General features: G+C 32.5%; 1 long non-coding RNA gene across 2 annotated transcripts; it reads left to right on the plus strand.

Moving 5' to 3' along the window:
- Window positions 1-252: 252 nt before the first annotated feature.
- On the plus strand, window positions 253-5,385 carry LOC115951344. Of its 2 annotated transcripts, XR_004083269.1 has the most exons (5): window positions 253-684; window positions 2,330-2,423; window positions 4,006-4,107; window positions 4,594-4,772; window positions 5,075-5,385. It is a non-coding gene; the product is annotated as an uncharacterized LOC115951344 (long non-coding RNA). The 2 variants fall into 2 exon arrangements; XR_004083268.1 differs by lacking the exon at window positions 4,594-4,772.
- Window positions 5,386-8,505: the final 3,120 nt, after the last annotated feature.

Raw genomic sequence — 8,505 nt, forward strand, 5'->3', positions numbered from 1 at the left:
AGGTTCGAACCTTCTGAACAGCTCTTCTTTTCATTTTTTCAATTTCTGTCAAACCAACTGATATGTATTAAATATAATTATGTACAAAATATTACAGGATGTGTACCACTAGTCTAGTAGTAAGATACGCGTGTGACCATACCTGGCCCAGGTTCGAACCTTTCTAAAAACGTTTTAATATTTTATTTTTTTCTCTCCTACAAAACTACGTCGTTTTATACATCAACTTGAAACATAAGAAAAAAAAAAAACCCTAGTCTCTACATTTCACTTCAGCCGCCTCACGCCCTCACCCTCATTCTTTTCTTTTCTTCTCTACACAGACGCTTAGATCCAATTGCCTCATCCTTGCCGCCGATCCAAATAAAAAAACAGTCCAACAATGTAAATATATATATTGAAAAAGCTGAAGCATTTGAGAATGAGAGTCCAGAGGAAGATGCGGTTGAGTTTGGAGCGAACGAGAACGAAGGAGCGGTTGTTGAAGCTGAAGAAGAAGAAGAAGAACCGGCGAAGAGATTTGAAGAGGCGGAGCAGAATGGGGATGAGGTTGAACTCGTTGTGGATAGGGATGTGGCGAACGGGGATAGAGATGGAGTTGATCCAAACAGGGGGGAAGTGGTGGTGGCGCCGGTGGTTGAAGATCCGAAGATAGGTGAAGCGGCGGAAGGAATGTCAATTTTGGTAATTGCTTTTGTTTGATTCTAGAATTTGCTAGTTTTGAATTTTTGGATTTTTTTCTTGTACTGTAGCATCAAAGAACTTAAATTTAGCTTCAGTGTTTGAATGCGAAGTGGATAGATAGATATATAGATTCCTGGATAGCTTGAGTTGAACTGTTTGTGCTGTAATTGTCTTTAAATTTTGTTGGTCATGCTTAGATAGTTTAAGAAATTTGCAATTGGTCACTGGTTATTGAGCTGAAGAGGTCTAGAGACTTAGAGAGAACTTTCTCACTACTATTATAGAGGTCACTGGTTCCCATGGGTTGTTAGGATTAATTATTGGAATTTTAGGAGAAAATACTGAGGTGAGTAATGTTAATAAGATAATGGTACTATACAATCTCTATAAACTCTATTGGAATTCTTAAAATCAGGTTGTCTTAGCAGAATGCTCCCAGAGAATTTGGCCCTTGGTGAGTTATGACTTTATCTTTTCTTTCTAATTTTTTAAATATAAAGCCATGATTGGCGGTGCTATTATTTTTTCCCCTTTTAATTAACTTGAAGTTTGGAATTATAGATTGCTAAACGAAATAAAACTTCAACATGCTTCTGCTTTATTTTTGAGATTTTTTAATGTAACGTTATATGTCACTTATCAATAGGATGGTTGCCCATGCCATAGAGTTGTTGACTGCTGAGAGTGATCCAGCAGAAACTCTTTTACGCGAAGAGCATGATAAATAAAAGAGAATCATTTTAATTTGAAAATTGACCTATTCATTGTTTTTATAAGTAATTTTTTTAATGGTATAGAAGAACCACATCCAAATACACTGGTTGTGTACTTGAAAGGTAACACAAATCAAGATCACTCATTTTTAATCATTAAGAAGTATGTGAGATATGGAAAATTTTGTTATCCTCTCTTATTGGACCAACGCATGATGTTTAATTCATGATTGTCTTGTTAAGGTTTCAATATGATTTGGTGTCGATAGTGTCACTTTGGTTAAAAATACCAATGTGTTTTTGGACACTTGATTTTGGTTTACAAGAGATGGCTTCTTACTTTATGACATGAAACCCGATATTGGCTTATTGATACACATTAATTTTTTTAGTGAATGGATTAATCTATACTTCTGTGCATCTAGATTTTTTCCCAATGTTAGTGCATGGATAACTTTGGCTAAACCAAAGTGCCATGAAGTGACGTAACTTTAACTTTCACATTATTGGAATTTATCTATACCATTGGTTCAATTACATGATATCTTTCGACGTCAATAAATCAATACAACATGTGACGTTGCTATGTTTTGTAGTGTCAACACCTTGGTGTCTTTTACTAGTGTTAATGCCACTATGGGTTCCCTTTAAGTATTAAAACTTACTACATCTTGCTGGACTTGCATTATTGATAGTTCCCTAGAGGTAGGCTAAGGACATTCATGCAGAAAAGTCATCCCTAAAGAGTTCTTCATGGGTTTGTCAATAATCAATTTAATAAGATGGTTAAAGTGAAGATTAGTCTCTTTCTCTGTGATATCTAAATTAATTTAGTTTGTTGAAAGGAATTTGTATATGAGTTTGCAATACAGGTTGGACCATATGTTATTATTTTCTCCATGATTTATACAATCTATTAAGCCTTTGCACAGGTATGAAGGACAACGGGACATGCTGTACAATCAGACATTCAATCTTGATCAAGTTTCCTTTGCTGCCGAGGGTATTAAAGATGCTCAGCAAACAGTATGTCCTAAGGAGCTTTTTTTTTTTTTTTTTTTTTTCCTTACAGATGTTTATTATTGGAAATTGACCTTAATGAGCTCTTTTGGAATGGCCATTTGTGTCACTGGACTGAACCGCAGTATGGGTAATTATAGAATTACTTATTTTTTTGGTTCAATTGAGTGGATTCCTAAAAATTTACTTAAGGCTCTGTTTGTTTCAGCGTAACAAGTTTTCAGTTGAAAAAAATTTCAGGGAAAATTGCTTATTTTTCGCTATTTGGTTGCAACTCTAAGAAATACTAAAGTTTGGTAATACTTTGGAAACTTGGCAATTATATAATTATGTATAATCAAAAAAATTATTAAGAGCCATTTTCTTTTCTACTAGAGTTTGGTAATACTTTGGAAACATTTTCCGGCATTTTCTTCATATGGAAAATCTTTTTTTTTTTTTTAATGATTTGATAATATAATTATAACAACTTTTATTCACTACTTAAATATCAATATGAAAGAAGTAAAAAATCAACTTAAAAATTATTTTTAAGAAGAGATACATACATAAGGCATAACCAAGGAATTTGTAGATCTCAATATATCTTGGTTACTTAAGAAAGAAAAATAATCAAGAAATGTATAGCAAAATAAAAATATTAAGAGAAACCCAAAGAAAAAATGACAGAGATATCTAGGAAAAAAAGTGAGGCGGCATAGAGAGGGGGTTAGGCAAGACCATCTTTGAGGGACTTCCCCCCCCCCCCCCCCCCCCCTTCTCCTTGGATGACTTAGCTTGACTCTTTGATTGCTTTTCGATGGTCAACCAAAATGTTTTCAAGGTGATTGATACTGTCAAGCACCCCAAATGCACGCTTCATCCATTGCCAAGAGCAAATGCATCTGAATACGTGCTTAGTATCTATAATTTATTAATTATTTTTTGATCCAATTGCTCAAAGTGATGGAACTGAATGCTACTAAATGGCACACACTAGATATTTAAATCCCTGTTCTATATATCCCATGGACTTCAACTGTATTATTGCTTAGTTTACCTGTTGAATTGTATCATAACATAATTTGTAACCATCATTGCCTTTGTGCTACCCAGTGTTCAGTAGTTTCAATAGATTTTTAGTGCCATCTCTAAGGGTCACTTTCTTATTTTAGACTGTGCCTTGTAAAATATGAAGTTCTTTTTCTTTTTGTGTGCATATGAACTGTTGGAAGTTGACTTGTGCCTAGCTATTAATCAACAGGTCTATCAGTATCTCTACTTAGGCACTTTTTGATATTTGAACTAATGTGTGTTTTTCTCATCTCAAGTAATGCTCATAAAGTTTCATGCTCCTATATGCTTATATCAAGTAATCCTCACTAACATATTCTAGATTGCACCTTGTAAAATATCATATCGTTTTAATTTTTGCACGCATGTGTGTGTATCAACTATAAAAGTTGACTTGTGGTTGGCTATTAATCAACATGTCTATCAGTATCTCTTCTTAGGTGCTTTTTTTTTTGTTTTTTATTTTTTTATTTGAAGTAGTGTATGTGCTCATCTCAAGTAATCCTCATAAAGTTTGATGCTCCTATGTCTTCAGATAGCTCCAATTTATTTGGCATCATGCATAAAGCAGGGAATGGGTTTGCTAGAGATTTTATTGAGCAAGCAACCTGTTCAAAATAATCAAGTACTGCTTAAGGTAATTGATTCACCTTTCAATGTAAGGTTTTTGGATTTTAGTGTCCTATAATTTGACGGAGATATTTGTGACTGATTCAAATTGCATATATTTTTATGCAAATTATAGAGATATGCTGTCTGTATGAACTTGACAGTGTTAGTTCAAACATTATGAAGGTATATATTATTTGGCGTAGCATGCTTGTACATGTACATGTGTGTGAGTGTGTTTCAGTGTTTGTTATTGAATTGAGAGGTTTATGGAAATGAAGTTGAAATTTTGAGTTCCTAAACTGTAATTACAATTTCTGATTACAATGAATAGTGCTTCAAAGGAGAAAACACAAGTAAGGATCTCTTAGTTATATCCATAAATTTGATTGCTAAGCTGGTTTTATGTTACAAAATTGTAGCTTTGTGAATAAAGTTGCAAACTTGGTTATAAAAGTAATATATTTATTTGTGCTTTGCAATTCACTGATTTGTAAAAATCTTACATAAATAGGCTCACATTAGGAGTCAACTGGTGTAGTGGAGTCAACTGATTTTCCATAGAAGTTATTTGACTGTTTTTGGTGGGGACTACGAAATCTGGCACTTTTCTTCAATTACAACACCTTGTTGGGACCACCTTATCGGGTTTTGGTAGATACCAACTTCATCAATTTCTCTATCCAGAATAAAGTGAGTGATTAGTAGTTTTATTCCATTTTATTTTAAATGGGTTTGGTTCATAAAAATGCATAGTTTGAGAGAAATTTTTATTGTTCATGACTTACTGAATGTGTGTAATTACCAATTGAGAAGGAAAAAAATCTAAGAATGAGATAGAAATCCTTATTCAATTCTAGAGCTTGTTTTCTTCCCATTAATGCATTGAAGGATATGTTCTAGAAGCATGGATAAAAATAATAACTTTATGTATTTTGACTTGGTAACTTTGCATTATAATCCTAACTTATGCAATTTCTTTCATTGTTGTGTAGCTGGACTTGAGAAGGGAATGATGGACTGCCTATATGCAAAATGTGAGTTTAGAATCACTGGTTTCTTCAATTTAATGTGAATATTAATTTGCTGCAAGAATTGTTGTGCCGTGTTGATGAGGTATCCTAAGTTCAACATAGTTGTTAATGTGGTTTTATAACAAGCATTGAGTGCCATGTATCATTGGCAAACACTTAAATATGTGTTGGTTGCTTAATGATATTTATCAAAATATTACTCTTGGTTCTGTGGATGTCCATAAGAATGCTTAAGGAATAAAATGAGGATCTTTTTTTAAATTATGATTTTATTGAATCCGCCTAGCTTGTGGATTGAAGGCACTCCTTGTATCACGCAATGTGTGATGGCACTCCTTCTGTGCACAAATGACTACATCTTTTCTTTTGTTAATTTTATGATAATGGTTATAGACATTGTTATGTATTTAATAATATATTTCTATGTTAATATAATGTTAGTTTTGAGACAATTGTGGTGTTATCTAGTTAAATTTGTGGTATTGTTTTAGTGGGGCTAAAATTATTATAGGATTATTTGTAATAGAAATGTGGTTTTAAAACCTACTAGAAAAAGAAAAAAAAAAAAAAAGACCTATAGCGGCGGGCAAAAACCGCCGCTAAAGGTGCACATTTTCTGTTTTAAATTATTCCCTATAGCGGCACTTCTCGCCCGCCGCTAAAGGTAGACACCCATGCCCGCCGCTAAAAGACAATGCCACGAATTCTGAACGCGTATGGCGGCGGTTTTATGCCCGCTGCAATAAACCTTCACCCGCCGCTAAAAGGTACATTTATAGCGGCGCTTTTTGTGACCGCCGCAATTGACCTATAGCGGCACTACAACACTGACGGGATGGCCCACCGCAATAGCACCCGCCGCTATAGGTCGAATGTATCTTTAGCGGCGCTTTTTTGGGCTTTAGCGGCGGTTTTGGCCCGCCGTAATAGCCCAGTTTTCTTGTAGTGTGTGTTGTGCCCTGATGGAGTCCTTATTTCCCTTATTTTTGCGCCTTTTGAAAATCTAATCGTTGAATTGTATGTTATTTATGCTTTTAATACATATGTCAAATTTTATGTCAATTGAATATTATTTACTGTATGATTAATAAACTTATATTTTATGCATAATTTTAAATTAGGACAAAATTTAGTTACAAAATTAGTTGTAGCTTTAGGCTATAACCTTACTCAATAAAATAAATATTATTACATATTTTGAAAACCTAACCGTTGAATTGCATGTTCTTTATACTCTTAATACACATGTCAAATTTTGTGTCAATCAGATATTATTTCCTATATGATCTATAAGTTTATATTTTATGTATAATTTTAAACTACAAAAACTTACAATTTAAACAATTTATTGATGACATAGCTATTGATATTTAAATTTCTAGAAATTTTGTAAGCATAAAGGATATAAGAAAAAGATGTAATCCAATTGTGGATTTGTCAAAATTCACCTTTAGTAAAAAAAATATTAAATAAGGTTGTAACCTTATGCTACAACCAATTTTGTAGCTAAATTTTGTCCTTTAAATTACAAAAACTTGCAATTTAAACAATTTGTTGGTGATATAGTTATTGATCTTTAATTTTCTAAAAATTTTGCAAGCACGAAAGATATAAGAAAAAGATATAATCCAATGGTGAATTTGTCAAAATTCACTTCCAATAAAAAAATATTGAATAAAGTTATAACCTACAACCAATTTTGTAGCTAAACTTTGTCCATAAAAAAATGTCACTCAATGCTTTTTATTAGGGTATATTACTTTATTGATCACATCCTAAATTGTGGATTGGCAGCATACTTTCTTTTCTTTTCTTTCTTTCTTTTTATATATATATATATATATATATATATGATAGAATTGTAACTTATAGCATCCAGTCCATTATAATTGATTTATCTGATGATTGTCATCAAGTTAAGATATTAATCGGTTTTTTTGTATAGACAAGATTTGAACCTTAGATTTTTTATTTAATGACAAGAAATTTTACCAGTTGAGTTAAGTGAAATCCACAATCTCACAAACTTTCGAGCAAACATTAGCATGACTGCATGACCATGGATGGGAAGTTCTGTAACATTCCTCAAAAGAACTTCAGTGGAAAACAAAAATCAACTTTCAAACAAAATGTCATACGTTTCAGTTTCAGTTTTCCTGTTTCTTTTTCCTTTTTCCTTTTGTGGGTAAAAAACGAATAGGCTAATCCCAACTATTTAGTAATAGCGAACAAAAGTGACTCCAAGAAACCCCAATATGAAATAGATGAATACTGACAAAATTGGGAGGGAAAGCAAGAAAAAAAAAAAAATCAGGCCCGCGGTTTCAAAATGTGATTTAATGAGTTTAATAAATTTACAAATCAAAATTTTTTTTTTTTTTTGGTTGCATTTTTGCATTGAAACAGGTGAGTAACAAAAACAAATAGTTGAACCAAAATCATACATGTGATAACATGCCAAGAAGTTGTTTAATAGTCTCACTAATTTCTCTATTTGAGTTTTGATTGGACAAGGTGTCCGCCAAGTTTACCAATCACCGTTTCTGAATTAGTTCTTAAAGTTCTAACAACACCACCCAGTATTCACCTTCCTATAAGTAATCTTTTAACCCCTGGTATGTGCTCCTCCATAATTCGGCCACAAAGAGCTTTAGAGATACCAATCCAATCTGAAATATAGAGCTCATAACCAACGTCCTTAATCATTCTCTAGACGTAAGTGAGGACCTCAGACAATAGATATAAACTATCAATCCTTCACCTAACCAGACATTTTAATTAGGCTAAAATCCTTAAAACACTATTATACCCTCTTCGTATGTTTGGATGGCAAGATTTTTTAGGTACATGGATTTAGATTTGGGTGATTAAAATTCGAATTCAAACTCAAATCCAAATTCAAGTATCCAAACGCAACATCTAAGATATAGAATCTAGATTGCTTCTAAATAGGAACAAAGCCAGAGCTTTGAGTTAAGGGGGGCGGTTTTACTGTTGGTTATGTGCAATGGTTTTAACCTTTGACTTTGCTACTACTTAGCTGCTAAGATTTTTTATTTTTCTATTTATTTAATTTTTTTGTGTCAATAAGAACAAAATTATTTTTGTTTAGAATTTTTTAAATGACAGGGTTGTTTATTATAAATATAATTGGTTAATTGAGCTTAATTTTTTTTTTTTAAGTTTTACTATTGGTAATTTTTGTTGTTTAGCTATTTTTTGGGGCCTTGTATACTTTGTTTTAGATTTTAGATCTATAATTTTTTTTTATAGTCACTAAAATGAGGAAAATACTAGCGCTACAAACTTTTTTTTATAAATTATTGATGTAATAAGTGGTTACTAGTAAGTAAGAAAATGATGTGAGTGGTGGGTCCATGTGCAAACCAATA

This window comes from Quercus lobata, chromosome 7, assembly GCF_001633185.2.
Source record: "Quercus lobata isolate SW786 chromosome 7, ValleyOak3.0 Primary Assembly, whole genome shotgun sequence".
Taxonomy (NCBI): domain Eukaryota; kingdom Viridiplantae; phylum Streptophyta; class Magnoliopsida; order Fagales; family Fagaceae; genus Quercus; species Quercus lobata.